Here is a 24,342-nt window from a genome sequence, read left to right on the forward strand (position 1 = left end):
TAGTCAGCTCTTAAGAAGGTGATCTACAAACAGCTGGACTTTTAGGCTTACATGCTAAGAGGGTTCAGGGGATTGCAGTGGAGGAGAGGAACTAGTATTAGGAAGGGTTAGCGTAGGTTGTATGCGTCCCTGAACAGTAGAGTCTTTAGGGAGCACTTGAAGCTTTTAAAACTAGAAGAGAGTCTTGTGGAGCGAGGCAGAGAGTTCCACAAGATGGGAGCCAGTCTGGAGAAGTCCTGTAAACGGGAGTGTGATGAGGTGACAAGAGAGGAGGAGAGTAGGAGGTCATGAGCAGAGCGAAGGGGACGGGAGGGAGAGTATCTGGAGACAAGGTCTGAGATGTAGGGGGGAGCAGTGCAGTTGAGGGCTTTGTATGTAAGAGTGAGAGTTTTGTGTTTGATCCTAGAAGCAAGAGGAAGCCAGTGAAGGGATTGGCAGAGAGGCGCAGCAGATGAAGAGTGACGTGTAAGGAAGATGAGTCTGGCAGAGGCATTCATTATGGATTGTAAAGGAGCTAGGCGGCAGGTGGGGAGACCAGAGAGGACAGAGTTGCAGTAATCAAGGTGGGAAAGAATGAGAGAGTGGATTAAAATCTTAGTTGTGTCTTGCGTAAGGAAGTGTCTAATTTTAGAGATGTTTTTAAGGTGGAAGCGGCAGGCTGTAGCCAAGGACTGAATGTGAGGAGTGAAGGAAAGATCTGAGTCAAATGTGACCCCGAGACATCGGGCATGCGAGGTAGGGGTAATGATGGAGTTGTCGACAGTTATAGAGATATTAGGGGTGGAGATTTTGGAAGAAGGGGGGAAAATGAGGAGCTCAGTTTTGGAGAGATTTAGCTTGAGGTAGTGAGAGGACATCCAGGAAGAGATGTGAGAAAGACAGTTAGTGACACGGGTTAGCAAGGAAGGAGATAGTTCTGGTGCAGAGAAGTAGATTTGGGTGTCATCGGCATACAAATGATATTGGAAACCGTGGGACTTAATTAGGGAACCTAGTGATGACGTATAGATTGAGAAGAGAAGGGGACCGAGGACAGAGCCTTGCGGTACTCCGACAGAAAGTGGTGACGGGGCAGAGGAGGCCCCAGAGAAGGCTACACTGAAGGTACGGTTTGACAGGTAGGAAGAGAGCCACGAAAGGGCTGTGTCACAGATGCCAAAGGATTGGAGGGTTTGGAGCAAAAGAGGGTGGTCGACAGTGTCAAAGGCTGCGGACAGATCAAGGAGGATAAGCAGAGAGAAGTGGCCTTTTGATTTATCTGTAAGTAGGTCGTTGGTGACCTTAACAATAGCTGTCTCTGTGGAGTGATAGGGACGAAATCCAGATTGCAGCAGGTCAAGAAGGGAGTTTAACGTAAGGAAATGGGATAGGCGTGCATATACTAGTTTTTCGAGAAGCTTTGAAGCAAGAGGGAGGAGAGAAATTGGGCGGTAGTTGGATGGGGAGGTAGGATCAAGGGAAGGTTTTTTGAGGATAGGTGTGACCAGTGCATGTTTCATTGATGAGGGAAATGTACCAGTGCTGAGGGAGAGGTTGAAAATGTGTGTTAGTATAGGGGTAAGGGTAGCAGAGAGAGAGGGGAGCAGCTGTGAGGGGATAGGGTCAAGGGGACAGGTAGTGAGGTGAGAGCGCAGTATAAGTGCTGAAACTTCGTCCTCAGTAACAGGGGAGAATGAACTAAGTTTCAGGTTATGAGGGTTGTGGTTGAGTGAGAGTATTTGAGGGGGGGAGAGAATGGAATTGTGTTGAGAACTGATTTCATGTCTGATGGAATCAATTTTGTTAATGAAGTGACTGGCAAAGTCTTGAGCTGACAGAGAAGTTGTATGAGGAAGTGGAGGAGGGCGGAGGAGAGTATTGAAAGTGGAGAACAGACGTTTTGGGTTTGAAGAAAGATTAGAGATAAGAGTAGAGAAGTAGTGTTGCTTGTGGAGATTAAGGGCAGAGTAGTAGGAGTTCAATATGAATTTGTAATGAAGAAAATCAGCTGAACTCCGTGATTTTCTCCAATGCCGTTCAGCAGTACGGGAACATCTGCGTAGGTACCGTGTCAGAGGAGTATGCCAGGGCTGGGGATGAGTGTGTGATTTCCTAGCAGTGGTAAGAGGGGCGAGATTGTCAAGGACATATATGAGGGTGGAATTATAGTGGCGGATAGATTGTTCAGGGCAGGAAAAGGAGGAGAAGGATGAGAGGAGCGGTTGAAGGGAATTAGCAAGTTGTTGCTGATCTAAAGACCTAATGCTTCTGTGAAGTTTGGTGTGAGGAGTAGAAGGTGGGAGAGTTGTAGGAAGGGATGATATGTTGCAGGTAAGGAGATGGTGGTCAGAAAGAGGAAAAGGGGAGTTTGAGAAGTTTGAGAGAGTGCATCGATAGCTAAAGATCAGGTCAAGGGAGTGACCGTCTTTGTGAGTGGGAGAATCAGTCCATTGTGACAGACCGAAAGAGGAAGTGAGTTGCAGAAGTTGTTTAGCAGATGGGGCAGTGGGATTGTTAAGGGGGATGTTGAAGTCGCCAAGAATGAGGGCAGGGGTGTCTGAGGAAAGGAAATAAGGAAGCCAGGCAGCAAAGTGATCTAAAAATTGAGTTGGGGAGCCAGGGGGGCGGTATATGACTGCAACACGTATAGAGAGGGGAGAGAATAGCCGAATCATGTGTGCTTCAAATGAAGAAAATGTGAGTGAAGAGAAGGGCTGTATTTGTTGGAAGGTGCAACGAGAGGAAAGTAAAATACCGACACCACCTCCTTGTCTATTGCCAGACCTAGGAGTGTGGCTGAAATGGAGACCCCCATGTGACAGTGCAGCAGTGGATGCTGTGTCTGAAGTAGAGAGCCAGGTTTCTGTAAGAGCCAGAAGGTTAAGAGAGTGGGAGATAAAGAGATCATGGATAGAAGTTAGCTTGTTGCAAACAGAGCGAGAGTTCCAGAGTGCACAAGTGAAGGGGGAGGGGTATTTAGATGTAAGAGGAATGTGATTAAGGTTACCAGAGTTTAGTTTCTGAAGTCTATTGAAAGGCACACAAGGATGTGAAAGGTTAGGAGGTTGTGAGGGACCAGGATTAGGGGAAATGTCGCCAGCAGCTAGTATGAGCAAGAGGGAGAGTGACATGAGATGAGAAGCAGATTTGCAGTAATGAGACTGTTGTTTAACTGAAGTGCAGGGGGGAGAGAGAGTATTTAGGAATAAGTAGAGTTCATGAGTACAAAAGTAAGGTGAGTATAAGAGAGATGGGCTAATGAACAGTGCAGTTGGAGAGGGAGAAGGAGTAAGTGAGTAATGTAGTTTGTTGTAGAGACAAGAGGTAGCAAAAAGGAGTATGAAGATATTGAGCATTATTCTGAAAGTGGGAACCAAGTGAACACATAAGACACAGTGTTACAGCAGCACTTGCAAAAGGATACAATGAGATACATAAAACAGTTTTACAAGAGTACTTGCCTTGTGTCTTGCCCCTTGCCCAATCCTTGTTCAATTCTTGTATAATTCTTAAAAATTAATGCCTCACTTATAAAATGTTCACTTGGAAAATGTGAACATATGCTATTGTTAAAAAGTACACAGCCCTGTTACCAATGCACTCACCCCTGTGCAATGCACTTCCCCAAGCTAGTCTGCAATATATACAGGTAGGGCAGTCAGCTGAGTCCACTAAATTTACTTAATTGCTAATCAAAGACAGTTGGTAAGGCCAATTGGAATGTTAGAATCTGGTCAGGGTGAGATGAGTTAAGTAAACAGACAATAAGATAGGTGTAAAAACCCTTGGTAATATTAATCACATATAAAGCTTATTAGTAAGATATAGGAGTGGATAACAACTATAAATGATTTAAAGAAAAATATTAATATCTCTCTCTTTTTGTTACAGGAGAAAGTCAAATGGGTCATTCTTGATTATTTAAAGAAATGCAGCCAGGTCTATGTCTTTGTTGAGACCTGTTGATTGTAAAGTATTCAAACGGTGAATCCAATAGGTTTCTCTTTTTCTGAGCTGTAAAAGTCTTTCCTTCCCTTTAGAGGCTGAAATTTGTTCAATTGCTCTTACCGTAAATTTGTCACTATTTTTATTGTGATATTTTTCAAAGTGTATGCCGATGCCGTATTCAGAATCGGCATCTTTGATGTTGTTTATGTGTTCCAGCACTCGTCTCTTTAGGCTTCTCTTTGTTCGCCCTACGTAGAATTTTTTGCAAGAACACTCTAATAGATATACTATGTATTCTGATTTACAGTTTAGAAAACTTTCTATTGGTACTTGTTCATCTTTGTTGTGAATGATCCATTTATTTATTTCTTTGTTTTTGTTTGTGTGGCTGCAGCACACACAATTTTTTCTTCCACATTTAAAGAAACCTTTAATCGGTGGATTTCTTTCTTTAAGTTTTGTGTTCTTTAAAGCAGTTGGTGCCAGAATGTTTTTTATACACTTACTTTTCCTATAAGTGACTTTTGGAGGTCCAATGATGTTTGCTAGAACTGGGTCCCTTTTTAGTACATCCCAGTGTTTGTTCAGGATTTTTTATATTTGTTAGCCCCTTTTGTATATGTGGTGATGTATCTGGTTGTTACACATTTGTTTTCCAACTCAGGGTTGGTGATGTTAGTTTCTAAAAGCGAATGTCTTGTGGAGTTCTTTACTTTTTCATAAGCCTTTTCCACTATTTTTTCTGTATAGCTTTTATCTTTAATTTTTTTTTTTTTAAACTTTATTTATAAACAAGAATCCAAGACATACATGGCGAGCATAGTCACAATGACATGAATATAACAAAGTGATCATTTGTAGAATAAAACAATTTTACAGAGCATATTGTAAAAGGTAAAGGAGAAATGAAATCTCCATGCATGTCCCGAGATTCAGCTTTTTCCAATAACATTTTTGCAAACAAACAGAGAAGAAAAAGAAAGACAGTAACATATAAGGGAAGACATAAAGGAGGAAAAGATAAAAGTAAGACATACAATATCCATACTTACCCAGAGCACCTCCAGGTCCCCCCCCTCCAACAGGCAGATCACTCATGGGCATGATCTGAGGACAGGCACCACCTGCCCCTGAGATTTTCACTGAGGACATACTGACTATTTTAAAGGGAAAGAGAAGCCTATCTCTTACTAAATCTGGCAAATGCAACAAATAAACTTCCCATTTAAGGAGAAATCTCTTTATCCTTTTCTCAGGATCACCTCTAGTATCTGCCTGTTCAATCAACATCTGATTATGTATGGTTTTAAGCAGTTGCCGGAAAGGCAGGGTTTGACTCCCCACCCACTCTGTCAAAATAGTCTGCTTAGTTAGCATAAGAATTGTAGTTAAAAAGATGTTATGTTTGTATGTCTGGTCTCTGGGTATCAAAAAGATCACATGCTGCTCCGAGAGGGACACAGTTTGTTTAGTTAATTTAGTTAGCCAATATGAGATTTTCTCCCAGAATTTTTGTATTTTGGGGCAACCCCAAAGTAGGTGGATCCAATCAGGAGATTCAAGGCAACATTTGATACATGAATTAGGAGCCCCCTAAACCCATTTAGCCCGTAAGCTAGGAGTGATGTAGGCTTGATGTAGGAATTTCAGATGTGATTCCCGTAATTTCACGGAAATAGTACTTTGATGTGCCCTCTCGAAGCTCATAGCGATCACTGATGAGTCTACATCCAACTCCCTAAATTGAGACCATTTTGAAGCTAGTCCCTGAAGCATGGAGTCTTCAAAGTGACGAATCAGTAAAGTGTATGTGTGTAATAACCTAAAAGAACCCAGTTTCGCTAGAGCACAGAGCCTATCTAGGTTAGAAGACTCAGTAGGTAACAGTCCCTTAGAGATTAAGGTGGATATGTAGTGTCTGCATTGGAAGTATGCAAACCTATGCGTGTGCGGTATGTTGTAACGTGATTGTAGGTCCTGGAAGGGCAATATCTCTAAAGTCAGGGGGCGAAAGAATTGGTGGAGTCGTGTAAGTCGCAGTTGCTGCCATGTCTGGAATGCCTGCGTGGTATACCCCGGGAGAAAGTCCAGGTTGCCTTGTATTGGGAGATATTTACTATTCGATCGGTGTAGACCCCAGAGTCTACAAATCTTGGCCCAGGCTCTCAGTGGATCCCTGAACAGTATATGATTTTGTATAAACGGGGATAAAGATTTCAGGTTGGCATGGGGCAGGAAGGCTAAGTGGAGAGGTGTGATAATGTTGGATTCTAGGTCAGGGACAGTGTAGCAGTTCTTCTCCACCAGCAAGTCCAATATAAATCTAGAGAGGGCCGCCCAATTGTACCACATTATATTGGGAAGACGGAGCCCACCCCCCCCCCCCCCACCGTCATTGACAAGGGAGTCCTACCTATTCTATGTTTTTTGCCTTGCCAAACAAAGGTTCCAATAGCGGATTGTAAGGATGCCGCATCTTTCTGCGTAAGGAGAAGGGGCAACATCTGTAACGGATAAAGAAGCTTAGGCAAGGCAACCATTTTAAAAAGGTGTACCCTCCCTGAGAGAGAGAGGGGAAGCTTCGCCCAGCCCACCAACATCTGCCTAATTCCATTAATAAGCCCACTCAGATTGAGAGAATATAACATATGAGGGTTAACATGTATTCATATGCCTAAATATTTGAAACTACCTTGAGTGGTTTTAAGACCAAAGTCTGCTAAATTCATATTGCGGGAATTTTGTAAGCAGGTGGCCTCCGACTTATCAATGTTGATCTTGTACCCCGAGAACTTGCCAAAGTCATTGATTACATCTAAAAGAGGCCGCAAATTGGTGCGAGGGTCACCTACAAGGAGCAGCAGATCATCTGCGTACAGTGGCAGATGTTGCTTTTGACCACATATGTCCAGACCGGCACAATGTTGCCTGATGTAAGACGCCAGGGGTTCGATAGCTAAATCGAAAAGAAGAGGGGAGAGGGGGCATCCCTGTCTCGTTCCCCGTTGTAATGTGAAAGAGGGGGAAAGTTCCCTATTGATTAAGAGGGAAGCCTTAGGGGTTGAGTACAATCTCCGCAGAAAATCAGAGAAGTCACCCAGCACACCAAAGCGCGACAGTGCCGTGTGTAGATGATCCCACTCGATCCGATCAAATGCCTTTTCTGCGTCTAGCGCCAAAAGGCAGGCATCCGGTAGCTGAGAAGGGGACTGTGCGTGTGCGTTGTACCAATAGTGGGACACGATGCCAAGTGTCTTTCTAATATTTATCACTGAGGACCTGCCCTTTACGAATCCCGTTTGATCTGTATGAACTATGTGTGGCAGGATCTTCGCCAACCTGTCTGCTAGGATTTTTGTTAGAAGTTTATAATCCCCATTTAACAGGGAGATTGGGCGGTATGAAGAAGTCTGGGTGGGATCCCTATCAGGCTTCAGTAACAGACAGATGTTGGCCTCAGAGAATCTATCATTTAGTTGCTCAGTGCCCGCTAAGTAGGCCGAATACAGGGAGGAGAGAACTGGTGCCAATTCCTCTCCTAATAACTTAAAATATTCCGCAGGCAGCCCATCCGGGCCAGCTGCTTTGCCCAATTTACTTTGCCTTATAGCTCTGAGAACCTCCTGAGGAGTTATAGGGGAGTTCAATGAGGAGGACTGCTCCTCAGTGAGGATGGGAAGTTGCACTGTGTCCCAGAAGGCACATTTTGTTTCCATATGAATAGGCTGTTTAGAGTACAGGGAAGCGTAATAGTCTACGAATTCAGACATGATTTCTCTGTCATTGACAGCTAATGATCCTTTTGAATTAATAGCTAGAATTTGGGATTTAGGTTTGAAAGAGTGAACTAGCCTGGCCAGTAATTTGCCAGCCTTTTTACCATGACGGTAATAACGGCCTTGCTGGTGGATATTGATTTTGTTATCTTGTTGGGCCAAGAAAGTATCCCTCGTCTGTTTAAGGTCGTAGTATGATTTCCTAGATGCTGGCGTAGGGATGTTTAAATAATTGTTGTAAGCTACAGTGAGTTGGGAAAGAAGAGTCCCGTCCACCCTTGTAAGTTGTTTTTTATGGTGAGTTGCAAAAGAGGTTATGTGGCCTCTCATCACCGCTTTTGAAGCGTGCCAAAATAGATCTGGAGTTCCTGAATGACAGGCATTATCAGATACATAGTGTGTCCAGGAGGCTCTCAAGTGTTGTCGGAACTCAATATTGTGATATAGGTGGAGGGGGAATCTCCAGCCTCTGTTTAGAGGCTTGGGGAGTTGGGGCTGCAGTATTAAGGAGATTGGGGCGTGGTCTGATATGGTGACCTGACCTATATTGGTGGAGAAGATGTGTGGAGTTATGCTTGGGGAAGTTAAAAAGTAATTAATGCGAGACAAGGTATGGTGTGTTTTTGAAAGGCAAGTGTAATCCCTCCCATCTGGATTTCTAGCTCTCCACACATCCAGCAAGTTCAAAGTTTCTTTGAAGGATCCAATTAGGGACACTTCACGTTTGTATCTGATCAGATGCTTTTCTCAAGTTCTAGAAATTGAGGGATCTTTAAACCTATCCAGGGGGAGAGCCTGAGCCAAGTTGAAATCACCTCCCATTATTAAAGGAGCGCTATGTGTGGCCAATATTGCCAACAAACTAGTCCAAAAGTGTGGGTCATGGACATTGGGGCCATAAACATTACAGAGAGTATATGTATAAGTGTTGATCTGTAGTGATGCGACTATGTATCGTCCTTTTTTGTCTATGTCCACTTCTGTTAAAGAAGCCGCTAGACCCTTGCACACTAGGATGGCAACTCCTCTCTTCCTACCCTCTGAAGGGGAGCCTAGAACCTGTCCTTCCCAATGGATTTTCAGCTTCTCATGTTCTTCAGCTGTCAATTTTGTCTCCTGGAGCATAGCAATATCCGCCCTTAGGGAGTTTAAGTGGTGGAGAATTCTACTTCTCTTTGCCGGGAACGTAATGCCCCCCACATTCCACGCTATTATTTTAAGGGGGAGAGTCATGTCTACAAAGTGTAAAGATAGAGAGTGTGCGACCTAGTAAGTAGTACCCTTACCAGTGTCTCACGTGATGTCTGAGGTAAGTATAGGAGTAATTGACTTACAGTTGAGGGAGGGCGTAGACGAGTCCTCAAGAGTGAGTGGCAAAATGAAGGAGGGGGAACCGGAGGCCTCCAGGTCACACTCCAGCAGTCACTACAAGAGAAGTAAGAACATAAAGCAGCGTTAATAATACATATGAGAAAGAGGAATGCAACCATGTCTGCCCCTGCATTAACATTCACTGTCGTGACGGCAATCTGTCTATGATGAAACTGAGAAGATAATAAAATCACATTACAGTAGCAGAAAGCTTGACATCCCAGATCTAGAAGTCTGCCCACGAGAGGGCAGGCAAGAGACAGTAGAGCCTTATAAAACCGTAGAGTATTAAGTATAGCTTTAGGGAGAAATAATGTACCAAAGGTTACTGCATATATCAGGGGCCGGAGAGTGGGTCTTAGGTAGCCTGATAGGGGTGTGGGTAGATAATGATATTGGTCATATATGATGCCGGTATTCTGGGGCCAAAACATTAATGCAACGCCAATAATTGCACGTACAAAAGGGCATATGGTGGACATAAGGCCCCCACGAGGACCTATAAGGGGCAGGTCAGAGGTTAGGTATGCTGAGGGGTAGAGGAGAAACCAACAATAGCTAAGAACTGTCTTAATAATACACATGTGGGAACCAAGATTTAAGTGCAATGAATAGTAACTCCAAACCACATTGATTTTATGCATCACAAAACATAAACTTTTGCAAACAATGCAACAACAAAAAGAACTAGTTGTCTCCTGCGGGGCCGCGTCTCTGGTCTCAGTCAGAACTGGAAAATAAAACCAGAACCACATACCCCCGCAAGAGCAAGGTGCACAGTATAAAACCCTTGCAAACAGTGCAATAGCAAAAAGAACAAGTTGTCTCCTGCAGGGCCGCGCCACCGGTCACAGTCAGAACTGGAGAGTATAACCAGAGCCACAGACCCCACAAGAGCAAAGTACACATTATAAGAAACATGATGTGCAATTTAAGGAACTGTGAGCATTGATACTTAATAGAGTCTCATCATCCATTGTCTTGCTTCCGCTCTGACGCTAGATATGCCTGTGCTGCCGCAGGTGAATGGAAGGTTTTGGGGCCTGAGAGGCTCTGGATCCTTAGGGTAGCTGGAAACATAAGCGCAAATTTACGCCCCTGTTCATGCAGAGTGGAGCAAATAGAAGCAAAGTCTTTGCGTCTTCTGGTAACCTTGACTGAAAAGTCCTGAAACAGCAAGATGCGGTGGTCTTCAAAGATAACTTCCTTGGCCGCCCTGTAGGCTCTTAGGATTGCCAACTTATCTTGGAAATGTAGGCATTTAAAAATTACTTGTCGTGGCTTCTCCTTGGAGTTTTCCAAGTACCTGTTGGGGCCTATGCGATGTGATCTCTCTATGTCTAGAGGCAGGCAGTCCTGAGGTAGGCCCAGAATTTTTGGAAGGGTCAAAGCAGCAAATTCTAGCAGAGCTTTATCTTTAATGGATTCAGGGATGCCTATGATTCTGAGGTTATTTCGCCTACTGCGATTTTCTAGGTCCTCCACTTTATCCATCAGTTGCTGGTTTTGTTTCAATAGAGGTTTTAAGGAAACCTCTGATTCTTGCTGTCTGTCCTCAACCCCTGAAATTCTTTGCTCTGCAGCTGACATGCGGGTGGAAAAGAGCCGCACTTCACTGATTAAGGTGTCAACACCAGCCTGCAAGCTATCCATTTTTGGTAAGAAGAAAGCCTTAAGTTCTTGCAAGAGCGAGGAGTGGTCCCCTGGCGAACTGCTTTCAGCATCTGCAAAGGATGGATTGGCCTGTGTTTCTGTTAGAGGCTTTTGTCTTTTTTCCTGGTTTTTTGAACGGTGACTCATGGTGCTACTTGAAGGCGAGGGCAGCCTGTGAAAATACTCGTCTACTTTCATAGAACAAAGAGCAGAAAAGTCTGAAAAAGTTGGAACACTTGTAAAGAAACCACTAGGTGGCACTGTTGCACTATGTGATGCAGCAACTAGTGAGCAACGTGGAATGGAGATGGTGAAGGAGAAAAACAAATAATAAAGTTGCAGGTGTTACATCCCAGGCTGCAGATGTATGGTAGGAAAAAATTTAGCTATACCAGCTATGCAGATTATTGTGTTTCTCTCTTTTATCTAGCAGACCGCCCACACTCAACTGTTGGATCTCAAATATTGTCCTGAAAAATTAAGCTATACCAGCTTTAAGACTTGAAATGTTCTTATAGATCAATATGCAGTTAAAACAGAGATTAATACACTGATCAGATTCCGGACACCAACTGTGCACATGTAAATCACCCCCTATCACAAGGGCACTTGAGGGTATTGATGGCTGATGTCATCTTGGGGAGAGTACAGCCATTGACACTTTAGCTCCCAAGTTGAGGGTAAAGTTATGCCTTGATTAAAAGTTAGTGGATTGGGGTTAACTGTAATAACAAGTGCGCTTGTATGTGTAATCACACCAGTCTCATACCAGTCCAGAATGCGTAATGACCTTTCAAAAGTGCAAAGTGTCCCCCAGGGTACCCTTTACCTGAGCACCGGTTTGTTGTAGCCTGAAGTGTAGCTTTGCCTGAAGTGTTGCGGTATTAACCGCTTGTCTAATGTGCTGCGATACCTTCTCCTTTCACCCGGTCCTTCCGGTAATGACACCGAAGGTCGATATACTTATAGGGCTCTGACTGAGCTAAAACACGGAGGCGTTGGTGGGGAGGGTTCCTTTAAGATGGCGCCGATCAGCGCTACTGTTCATGCCGCGTGGCACAATTTTCTTAGCCTTCCGAGGCAAGGGCGATTTTTCTGCCCTCCACGATAATTCTCCAGCCAGCTGGGGTATGTCAAAGGGCGACCCAGCAAGGTAGTGTCGTGGGATAAGGCAGCTGGCAGCAATTAATACCGTATATGTGAAGCAGATTCACTGAGCTCTTTACTCCTGCTGCCAGCCACTAGCTCCACCCACCGGAAGTCTAAATTTTTGTTTTAGGGTGTTTGCTGCGTCTTCAAAATCACTATCCTTACTACAATTTTGTTTGATTCTTTGGAACTGGCCATATGGGATGTTGTTAATCCAGTTCGGATGATGACAGCTATCTGCGTGGAGGTAGCCATTAGTATCTGTTTTTTTTAGTGTAATTTTTGGTGTGAATGGTGTTATTTTCACAATAGATGGTGATGTCTAAAAAGTCTAGTGTTTTGTCTCCCCAAGTTTTTGTTAGGGTAAGGTTCATGTTGTTAGAGTTGAGGCAATTAGTAAACTCATTAAATTCTGACTCTTCTCCTTCCCATATGATGATAATATCATCGATAAATCTCTTCCAAAATGTAATTTTAGGTTGATATGGGTTGTTTTCTGACACATATAACTTTTCAAATTTCCCCATGTATAAGTTTGCAAAATTGGGGGCAAATTTTGTGCCCATGGCAGTCCCCCATTTTTGGAGGTATATGGTGTTGTTGAAACAAAAGTAGTTTTTCCCCAGAATAAATTTAATGGCATCTCCAATGAATGCAATTTGGGTTTTATTCATCTGGCTAGCACTTTCTAGAAACAACTGAGTGCTTTTTATCCCTTCTACATGCGGTATGGCAGTGTATAGGGCTGTTACGTCTAGAGAGGCTAGATGGTAACTTTGTTTCCATGAAAAATCCTCTAATAAGGATAACAAATGAGGAGTATCCCTCAAAAAGGACTCTAATTTTGGTACTTCTGGCTGTAAAAAGTTATCAATGTATTCTGATAGGTGACTTGTTAAGCTGTTTATGCAAGATATTATGGGCCTCCCTGGGGGGTTGGTTTCATTTTTGTGAACTTTGGGGAGGTGGTAGAAGTTTGCAATTTTGGGTGTCTCATATTTGAGAAAGTTAAATTCGTCAATGTTAAGGATATTATCCTTCTTAGCTTTTCTGATTAGGTCTAGGTACTGTTCTAGATACTTGTCAGTGGGATCTGATTTAAGAGCCTCATATGTTTGGGTGTCTGATAGAATGCGGTTTGCTTCTAGCATATAGTCATCATAGTTTTGAACTACAATGCCCCCTCCCTTGTCCGCTTGTCTTAAGACTAGATCATTGTTATTACTTAAATTCTTAAGTGCTGTTCTTTCCTTATAGGTGAGATTTTTCTTACTAATGTCAAAATTTTTACACATTTCTTCAAGGTCTTGTTTGACCAAGTCTTCAAATAGGGTGAGGTGTTTCCCTTTTGAATGGACTGGGTAGAAGATGGATTTTGGTTTTAGAGAGCTCTGTTTAAATGGTTTGTCATCTCCCTCATTGTTAAATGTTGGAGTAATTGTGGAGTGAAGTAGGTTAGATTCATTTTCTAATTCAAGCATATTGTTTAAAGCTTCAGTATCGCCCTGACTAAGGGCTATGGGGTTTTCTAATTCTTTTTTTGATTTAGCAAAATGTCTTTTAAGTGTTAGCTTCTGAACAAATTTACTAGTGTCTATGAATAAATCAAATGCATTTGGTTTGCTAGTAGGGGCAAAAGAAAAACCTTTTTTTTTTTTTTTTTTTTTTTATTGAGGTTAAGATCACAATACAGCATATATGTGATACATCGAAAAAGAATGCATAAATACAAAAAAGAAATATTCACAATATACACATGATGAAAAAGAACATTATTTTTGTTGCATCACAAAAAAAGAACAGAGACAAGAAACAAAAATAGTCTCAACCTCATTTTTCTATTTTTTCTTTTTCTCTAGCTTCAGGATATTCAAAATTATATAATGATATAGTGCTTATTCTTCTTCAGAAAATGTTAATGTGAATTGAACTTTCAGATGCAACGTATACTGTAATTTACATTATTTTGTCATACTATATCTTATCTTTTAAATAACAGTCTTAACAATAGTTAAGTTTTACCCTTTTCTTCCCTTTCCGTCTTAAATCAATTATTCACAAAAAAAATCAACCAACCTAACATACCTAATCCACTAGGGGAAAGAGGACCTAAACAACCAGACAACACTAGGCATAGTAACACTAAAACACAACATGTAACCATCCAAAAAAAAAAAAAAAAAAAAAAAGGGAAAAGAGGGGGGGATGGGAGATGAGCAGGGAAGACTACCATAGTCCCAACAATACTAGTTCTGAGTTCCTAAATGGGTATATCATATGTTCTCTTTCATTTAATGGAAATATCTTAATAAAAACTGTCCATTTTTTAAAGAAACCTTCAATGTCATTCTCTTCTTCTATATTAGTGTCTCTTTGCTCTATTATATATTGTTTTTTTAGGCAGTTTTTGAGCTCATTTATACTGGGGCTAGCCCTTCCTTTCCATTTTTTGAAGATTAAATATCTTGCCGCTAGAATAATCATATTGATTATTTTATTATGCTTCCGAAGATCTTTCGTTGCTTCCCATAAAAAGATTACAGAGATTATGTCCAACCTCAGAGGAGAGATTTTTAAAACTTGATTAATCCAGTATTCTATCTTAGCCCAAAAATGTTTAATCTTGGGGCATTCCCAGATCATATGGATAAGATCTGCTGATTGTAATGAGCATTTTGGGCATGTACAAAAATTAATATTCCCACATCTTGTCCCTTTTTTTGGAGTGTAGTAGGTCCTATACAATAACTTAATGTGGGATTCTCTCCATGTGGCTGATAAAGTAATTTGTGATACTTTTAAAATAGAAGCCTGGATTTTATTTTAATTTATGGGATGTTGAGTTATCATAGAATCCCATGCAACTGCTAAGTTTCCTAGATTCATCTCCCCTTTATTAGATATTAATAATTGATAGCATGGTGAGATTGACATAAACCCATTTTTAGCTAATACAAGCCAATTCTCCAGCTTCCCCCAGGACCAGTTCCAACCAGATTCATTTATCATCTTAGTTATGAAGTGTCTAATTTGTAAATATGCAAAGAATTCTTTATTGCTGAGGCTGAATTCTCTTTTTAAACTCTCAAATGTTTTAATGCAGTGGCCATTCCAGTCTATCATCTGAGAGATGTTATTCAAACCTAATGTGTGCCATTTTTGGAAGGGTGCCGATAGTATTCCCGCTTGAAATTTAGGGTTCCCTTTAATTGGCATATAATTCGAGACACTTCCTTTAATAAATAATAACTTACATATCTTCCTCCATGCCTGTAGTGGATATATTAATGTTTTGAATATCTTAATTTCCTGGGGGATTGTCTTAGGACTACAGTGTATTAAGGCTGTGGGCAGGTATGGTAGACTTACATTTTTTTCAAGTTCATTGTTTGTTACATAATCTTTATTTAGAATCCAATCTACAACTATTCGGGCCAGTGAGGCCAGATTGTAGAATTGTATATCTGGCAGTGCAAGTCCGCCGTACTTCTTAGGAAGTGAAAGTTTCATTAACGAAATTCTGGGTTTTTTGTTCTGCCATATAAAAATTCTCATCATACTATTAATTTTTTCAATATCTTTCCTTCTGAGGATTATTGGAGTATTCTGTAAAATGAATAATAACTTTGGAAGCAAGATCATTTTAAATGCGGCAATGCGACCTGAAATCGAGAGTGGGAGATTCTGCCATAATTTCAAACTCACCTCAATCTCTCTCAGTACTGGTTTTACATTAAGATCATAACATTTATCTAAATCGGAAGTGATCATTATCCCCAAGTATCTAAATGATTCTGAGACTCTAAAAGTAATTTCTATTGAAGAATCAGGATTCCTTCTAATCCATAATAATTCAGATTTTAACGCATTGATCCTATAACCCGAGAAGGATCCGAATTGTTCTATAATTGAAACAAGTATAGGTATATTGTTTTGCGTGTTAGAGATATATAGCAGGATGTCATCCGCGTATAACGCAATTTTAAGCTCTGTTCTACCTATCTTTATTCCTTCCATTTGTGTTCTTATCGCTATTGCCAAAGGTTCAATTGAAATGTTAAAGAGGAGAGGGGAGAGGGGGCATCCCTGGCGTGTTCCCCTTTCCAATGATATTTCCGAAGATAGTGTATTATTAACAATTAACCTCGTGAATGACTTTTTATATAAGTTCTCCACAAATTTATGGAAATGTCCTCTGAACCCAAACCTATAGAGAGACGAGAGCAAATGATCCTGATGAATTGAATCAAATGCTTTTTCTGCATCAATTGAAACAATTGCTAAATCTGGGGAGTCCCCCTCTCTCCTCTGCCCCGCCAAATCAATAGATTTAAAATAATCTATAGTGACTAATACTTCCCTGATCTTTGCTGTTAGATTTCGTTTCTGCAAAAATCCTGCTTGGTCTTTATGTATTATTTCCGGAAGTACCAATTGCAATCTCTTGGCTAAAATGGAGGTCAGGATCTTATAATCGGAATTTAATAATGCTATGGGCCTATAAGATTCCTTTTTTGTCGGATCCTTCCCTGGTTTAAGAATCAGTGTAGTGTGAGATGCACAAAATTGAGGCGAGACTACCTTTCCATCAATAAACATGTGGTTAAAAAGTTTACTTAGCGGTGAAACAACGAATGGTGCAAGGATTTTATAAAATTCATTTGGTAATGCATCTGGACCAGGTGCCTTATTTGATGGAAGATCCTGAATAATCTTTAGAATTTCTTCCTGAGAAATTGGGGAGTTAACCATTAGCATTTTTTCACCGTCAAGTACAGGGTGGACAATTTTGCTCCAGAATTCATCTGATTTAACCTTATCTGAATCCCTTAGAGAGTAAATCTTTGAAAAATATTCTGAGAAGATGTTGGAAATATCATCTATATTTGTATGAATTTTCTGCTTATGCAGAAGCTTATCTATTAATGGGGATCTTTTCTCTCTTTTTAACAAATTGGCCAATAACTTTCCAGCCTTATTGCCATAGCGATAAAGTCTTGCCTGAAGTTTAAGCTCCTTCTGAGTCTCTCTATAGGTTAGAAATGAGTCTCTTTCGTTTTTTGCTCCAATGTATCTGATCCAACTTCCCGGGGAGTTATCAAGCAAATAGCGATTATATGAGTTAATTACAGCTTTTGTCACTTCTGACTCTCTAATTCTTAATGTTTTATTTCTATTAGCAATATATGAAATCATTTCCCCCCTAAGGACTGCCTTTGCAGCCTCCCAGAAAATATCTGGGCGATCAACATAAGTCTTGTTAAATTCAGCATACTCTTCATATTTGCTTTTTAACCAGTTTTTAAATTTTACATCATTCGTCAGCCATGTGGGGAAGAAGAAGCGAGAGGATCCTAGTTTGAAGTCATTATATTGAATTTCTATTGTAATAGGGCTATGATCTGATATGCCAATAGGGAGTATTTTGGCTATAATTTTCATTTTACATAGTCTTTCATCAATAAGGAACAAGTCTATTCTAGATAGAGTTTTATGAGCTCGAGACAGACAGGTGAAATCTCTTAGATCTGGGTTCTGGAGTCTCCATATGTCCCTGACTAACAAATTTTGGGAAATTTTCTTAAACATTTTAGTTTCTAGGCTATCTCGCTTATTCCTCCCCACCGTAGGCTTCTGTCTAAGTCTATCCAAGGGTTGGTGTGGGGCCATATTGAAATCCCCGCCTAGAATTAGGTATCCTGTTGATTCAGAAATTATTTTTGATTGCAGAGTGTCCCAGAACATTGGATCAAACACATTGGGAGCGTATAGATTACAAAGTGTATATAGGATTCCTTCTATCTTTAATTTTAAAATTATATATCTCCCTTCCGGGTCTGAAATACTGTGCAAAGTTTCATATTTAATTCTTTTCCCTAGCAAAATTGCCACGCCTCTCTTCCTTTTTGTGCCTGTGGAAGCAAACACTTCCTTTACCCATGAGAACTTCAGTTTTAGCACTTCCTGCATATTTAAATGAGTTTCTTGTAGCATAGCTATATCAGTACCAATTTTTTGTAATTGAGCCAAAACTAATTTTCGTTTGATGGGGGAGGTGAGACCTCCAATATTCCAGGAGGTTATTTTACACTTATCTGCCCTGCCCATCTCTCATCCACCCTGAGAAAAAACACAAACAAAAAAAAAAAAAAAAAAAAAAATAAATAAATAAATAAAAGAAAGAATTCCTAAAGCTATATACCCTCCTAGTGCAGGCATTCCCCCGGGGGCCCTGCACAACCCCCTAGCAGAGCTTACACCTTGCATCATATATCTAACTATAGTCTGTGAACTCGGAAATTATGCTGATTTTATTTTATTTTATTTCTTTCACCTATTGTCATTCCTTCCCAGTTATTCTACAAATTTCTCTGCTTTTTCTGCAGATTCAAAAAAATGGACTTCATCATTGAGAGTAACTTTTAATTTAGCTGGGTAAATTATGGTGGCACGGTAACCTGCTTTAATAAGTTTCGTGCAAATAGGGGATAGCTCTTTTCTTTTCCCCGCTGTTTCAGCGGAGAAATCTTGGAATAATAATATATTGTTTGTCCCTAAGGAGATAGGTTGGTTCTTTCGGTAGTACTGAAAGATTACCATCTTATCCTGAAAGTTTAGTAGTTTAGCTATTATTGGTCTAGCTCTGATCTTCCCTCTTCCTTCGTCAGATTGGCGCCCTACTCTGTGGGCCCTTTCAACTATTATTGGAGGATAAGAAGGAGATAATCCTAGTATTTGTACTAAGGTTTCAGATATAAATTTTCCCAAATCTTCATATTGTTTCCCCTCTGGGACCCCTATTATTCTTAGATTATTTCTCCGCGAGCGATCTTCAAGATCCTCTATCTTAGCTTGTATTTTGGATAGCGTTATATCTGCAGCTTCTAATTTAGAGCTATGGATTGAGCTGACGTCCTCCAAGTCTGACACTCTTTGTTCAGCTTCTTGAAGTCTATTTGAGAATTGTCTGATTTCGTTAGTAAGAGATACAATATCTTGTTTAATCTCAAGTTTGAGAGATTCAAATCTTGGGGCAAGTGCTTCAGTTATACTGGATACCAATGCTTGAGTATCTGCACTTTCTTTGTTATAGGAGAGGTTAGAGGAAAGTGAGTGAATATCTACCTGTGTTTCTATCACATTTTTATTTTTCTTGTCTTTATGTCTAGCCGCCATAGCTGGTGAAGGGGTCTTAATGTGCGTGTGCACGAATTTATCCATGAATTGATTAAGTGCTTAGAAAAACAAAGAGGGGCGGGGGATGAATTCCCCCGCCCAAAAAGTGCCAGTTAGTGAAATAAGGTGTTATGTATTGTGAGGAGGGAAAAAAAAAAAAAAAAAAAAGGGGAGAGTGAGGAGTGGGTTGTGAGGATATTCAGTGAGGGTGTGCAAAAAAAAAAAAAAAAAAAAAAAAAAGAAGTGAGTTATAGTGTTTTTAAATTATGGCGGTGTGTTACTTTAGGCAAAAGTTACACCAAACAAGCTTAACCTATGTATCAGATTATTCTTTTCTCCTATTTCTAATAACTACGATCACTCTTAATTCCTGAAGAGTTAGGCTATACTTTAACAGTATCCAATTTACTTATAATTTGTACTCAATTTTTATATATATTCACATTTGATTTGCCAGTATATGAAATCAAAAGAACTACTACATTAATTTACCCCCTTTAATACCTGTAGGTGTCTCTTAACAATCTGCTACTTATGCAGTAAATATTTTTATTTCAATAATTATCGCCAGTCCTGAAATTCACCTGAGGATGACAATTCTTATGTAATGTCTTTCTATTTCTTTGGGTTAGATGTACTATATGATACGAGAAAGTCACCAATTTACTCCACTTATGTATTCAATATTATTTAAGTCTGACCTGTACCCAGCTTTGTATAATTGTCACAACAAAGATTATCAACTATTTACCCTAGGACTGTGATTCATTACCCCCCTAGAGTAAAAAACACAAAGGGAAATACTCTTTGACACTTAAGCTATAATTCAACACCATATCTTAACTTTAAGATATATTTTTAAGATATATTCTGTACTCTGAAATGGGCTGCAGGTCAATTAAAGAAAACCTAAAGTAAATTCATCTTAATAGTTAACTTATAAGTAAACAGTCTCAAAATAGAACACAGAAAATCAGAACATTTCATCATAGAGTGACATAATCCCCTTATTCTTATCTTAGCTCTATGATCCAAGGTATCCTAGATATTGCAAAGAACCTTAGAAAGTATTCTACACAAAAAGATATTTTGTTGCTTTGAACAGAGCACAGGAAAAACCTGAATAAGTAACGAAGTTTTAACAAAACACACACACAAAAAAAACAAATCTTAGTAGTATGAAAAGGATTTCTTTCCTTTCTCCATCTTACCCTACCCCTTTTTTCAAGAGTTCTGGGCTAAAAAGTTTATGAGGTGCTAAAGACTGTAGACAGAAGGTGGCTTTTAGCCTGCTTAGGCTTCCTTCTTCTTTACCCTCTTTGAAACAAAGTATTGTTTATGCTTTCTCCTTGTTTCAGCTACTTTTTCCTCTGATTTTGTATCTCAGCTTTTCCGCCTTTCTTTTTCAGTTCTATGGGAGAGTTTTTCTTTTTTTTTTTTTTTTTCCTTTTTAGGGGGGTTTATAGAAACCGGGGAGAGGGGTAAAGGGAATGTTCTCCAATTTAAACCCTTCCGTTCCCTGTTACTTTCCCCTCTTCTTTAGCACAGATTGTCCCTTTTATCCCTTTTCTTTCTTTTATGTGCTTCTTGCTGCTTTAGAGCGATATAGTGGGACAAAACATATGAAGCAAGGGGCTAGTTTTCTTTTTCTTTGATTTTTTCCCTCTTTTCCCTTCTTTTTTAAAGCGCTGCTACCTTGAGACTTTCCCCTTATATGGGGGGCATTTTTTAAACAAGAGAAGGCCAAACCTTGAGCCGTTAAATCAGTCTTGGTCTTACCTCCCGCTATCTGCACTCCAGCCGTGAGCAGGCTGCGCGTGAATCACCTCATCCAGGACGGTTCAGACACAGAGCCAGGCTAGGAGGTCTCTCCACTCTCAATCCTCCGATTCAAGGCCCCTGTTGCAGCCACCGCGGGCTTCACCTCCTCCCGCGCAGCAACGGTGGGAGAGGAGGGAACCGGGTCCGGTCAAAATTTCTCAACACTGAGTCCGCCGCACCGTCCACAGCCCACAAGATTCCAGCCAGGTGTGTTCCTAGGTCCGCCCCCCTCACGCAGCACCGGTGGGAGGGGGGCGAGGGACGCCAAGTGGAGCAGGTGAGAGCGAGGACCAGGTTCTGCAATCGCTGAGTCCGTGTGAAGGTTCAGGTAGGCGGGATAGGGACAGCGGGAGGTATCAAATGCCGACACAGAGAAGAGTCGGTTAAATCCAGAAGATATACACTGGAAGAAGGAAATGTATTGACCCCTTCTTTAGCTCAAGGCACGGTAATAAGTGCCAAGTTTTCTTTAAATATGAGAGCCAGGTTTAAACAGTAGCAAACTCAGGTATTATTCCCAGGGGTTACGAGTGGAGCTCAGAGGACTTTTCTCTTTTCTTTCCCCCTTGTCTTCACTATGGCTTGTTTGTGTGGTGACAGCGGGATGGTATGCCGCTGTGTGGTTCCAGGAGTGGTATCTTGACTGCCTCAGAGTAGCCCAGAATATTCAGGGAAAAGCGCGTCTACCCACCGCCAACAGCTACGAGAGTGGAGAGCAGAGCTCAGCAACACCTGCTTTGCCCCTCCTCCACCGGAACCACCTCAGAGCCGTGTGGTTGCTTTTTCAGAAAAACCTTTTTTTAAGTAATCTTTGTTCCTCTAGGGTTAAAGTGTGGCTAGATAAGTTAAAGATCTTAATATTCTCATTATCAACTGTATTAGTTTCAGTGTTTTTGTTAATTACCACTTTGTTTTTTTTCCCCCTTGTTTCTTTTGTCCTCCTCTGCAACCTCTCTTTCTGTTTGGTCTAACTGTCTTTTTTGTGGTCTTAGTGGGTGGTTTAAATAGTTTGGGGATTCGAAAGTGGACTAAAAAATGATTGGGTCTACTTGATTATGCATTTTCCCCCCTGTCTCTCATGTGATTTTCTCTTTGGTCATTTTGTGACCAATTTCTATGTTCTCTTGATCTCCAATTGTCATGTGTATGGTTTCTATGGTTGCTAAACCTGACTTCTGGGGACCTATTGTTAGTATATGTACGGTAGTAGTTTTGTTGGCATCTGTGGTTAGTGTAGTTGGAATTATGGTTGTAATTCTTATATTCCTTATGTGTTTCATTCACATTAAATCTTCCATTTATAATAGTTTTATTTGTTAGTGTTTTATTGGGAACATATTTGGTTTTAACAGTAGCAGGATCAAAGCTTTTAGGAAAAAAATGTGTGTTATTACTGGTACTGGCTACTGGGGTGTTTTCAGGTGCTGGTGTATCAGTGATATCTACAAAGTCTGTTTGTACATCAGTAGTTTAAGTAACCCTGTTCTGTATGTCTCTCTCTAGTTTTTTCTTTTTCCTTTTTATAATGTCTTTTTCCAATTTTTCAATTCTACTGGCTATTTCTGAATTCAGTGTTTTATAGTACACATCATTGTTGTAAGGTTGTAGTTTCTCTCTTACATCTTGATATTATTCTTTAATTTTAATTAAATTTTGTTCCCTGAATCTAATCAGGATTTTCATGAATTTAGTAGCACATTCATCTATGGCATTTTCCCAGTCTGTTAAAAGTTCTATGTCAGTGCTATTAAAGATTGGTGTTTTGTAGAGTCTGAGACCTTTTGGTACTAGGTTAACCTTGAGATAGTTTTCTAGGCCTACTATATCAAGCCAATTTTTGATCTCCAATTTTTTAAGTTTTTCCAGTTCTTTAAGTAAGGCTTTGGGATCAATATCTATTGCTTGCTCATTTTCAGTGTCTAAGGTGATAGTGTTTGAACTATCAGACCACGACCTTTTTTTGTGCGTGGTATCTGCAAACTTACCAAAAAATAGGTCATCTGACATAATTATATAGTTGGCTGAGGATACACAACCTTAAAGTCTATTGAATTTGTAACACTGCAGCAAATCAAAAAAGGGTGATGATAATTGTAGAAAGTGTTGCTTGGGTGTTTCTTGATCTGCGCTGTGTATGTTGCAAATGGTTATTTTGCTCTAATTAGTTCCTCCTGATATATTTCAAGGGCAGCTAGTTTCTGAATATTCCACTATCATCAAATGGAATGTGAAGGAAAAAGGTATGGAGTTGAGTTTCAGAGTTCAGCGCACATAGAATGGAGAAAAACAAAACCAAAACCAAATTATGGTGCAGTATGTCAGTACTAGGCAATCAAAAACTAAACGTGAGATTTAAATGTGCTCACCTTATTTAACCTCAAACATGTGAGGTATGTTGGAAGCATGGAGGGGATGTAATCCCTATTTGCGGTAAAGATGTTTCCAGCTGGTATGCAGAAACTTTTAGCAGGTGGAAATCTTGATATCCCTGGAGTAGAAATATGTTGGCATTTCAGACAAACTTCTCCTCTCTGGAGTTAGGTAGAGACACTTTAATTCTTTTTGCTGGATTTCTTTCCTTGTTGCTGTTTATTTATTTTCCCCTTCTTTATACTTGAAAGGCTTCTCCTCTCTGGAGTATGGTATAAACTTTATGTATGCAAACCAATTAGTGCTCAGTTTACATACTATGAGATCAATTGTGGATATTAATTGCAGCACTCATGAGATGTGTATAAATGATGCTTGCAAGGACACAAAGTGAAATTTAAAATAAAAACACTTTTATTTTCCAATGTCCAATAAAAAATGATAAACAGAAATCCTCTTTGATAATAGTCCAGATCAGGGACATAAATAGGTGAGCAGATGAAATATAGTATATTTCTCTAAATCCGGTAGTGAGTTTTTTTCTTATCAGGGCTGGTGCAAAAACAGCTAGCTGATAAAAATTAGTGATATTGTGGTATAGGATGCTGTAAGTACAGCTGAAGGTAAATTCCTTGCGGTGGTTTTGAGCTCTGAAAAGCTCCCAGAGTTCAGGTGGATAAGTTGGTGTTTATGATGGAAAACCGTAATAAATAGTTACATGAACTGCTGTAAATACAGCTAGATGATGATTCCTTGTGGTTTTTTGAGCTCTAGATAGCTCACAATATTTGGATGGATGTGGATTCTTAAGCCTGTCAGTGACAGGGTCCGTTGCTGAAGTGTTTGAAGCTTGGTCTCCCTGGACAGGAAGTGACGTCAGAAGTGGGCGTGCCCTTACCCGTTTCGTGAATTACATTCACTTCATCAGAGGGTATGCCCACAGAGCACTGAGGAGCGCTTATATGGCATTTCAGTGCAGATAATTGGCTTGACTTAATTAGTTAATTGAATACAGGTGCCCTATTGTATATTCATTGATTGGTGTGGCTTATTAGTATTGGTCTGCATAAATTAGAAGTAGATTACTAACTGGCTTACA

This window comes from Bombina bombina, chromosome 10 (genome assembly GCF_027579735.1).
Source record: "Bombina bombina isolate aBomBom1 chromosome 10, aBomBom1.pri, whole genome shotgun sequence".
Taxonomy (NCBI): Eukaryota; Metazoa; Chordata; class Amphibia; order Anura; family Bombinatoridae; genus Bombina; species Bombina bombina.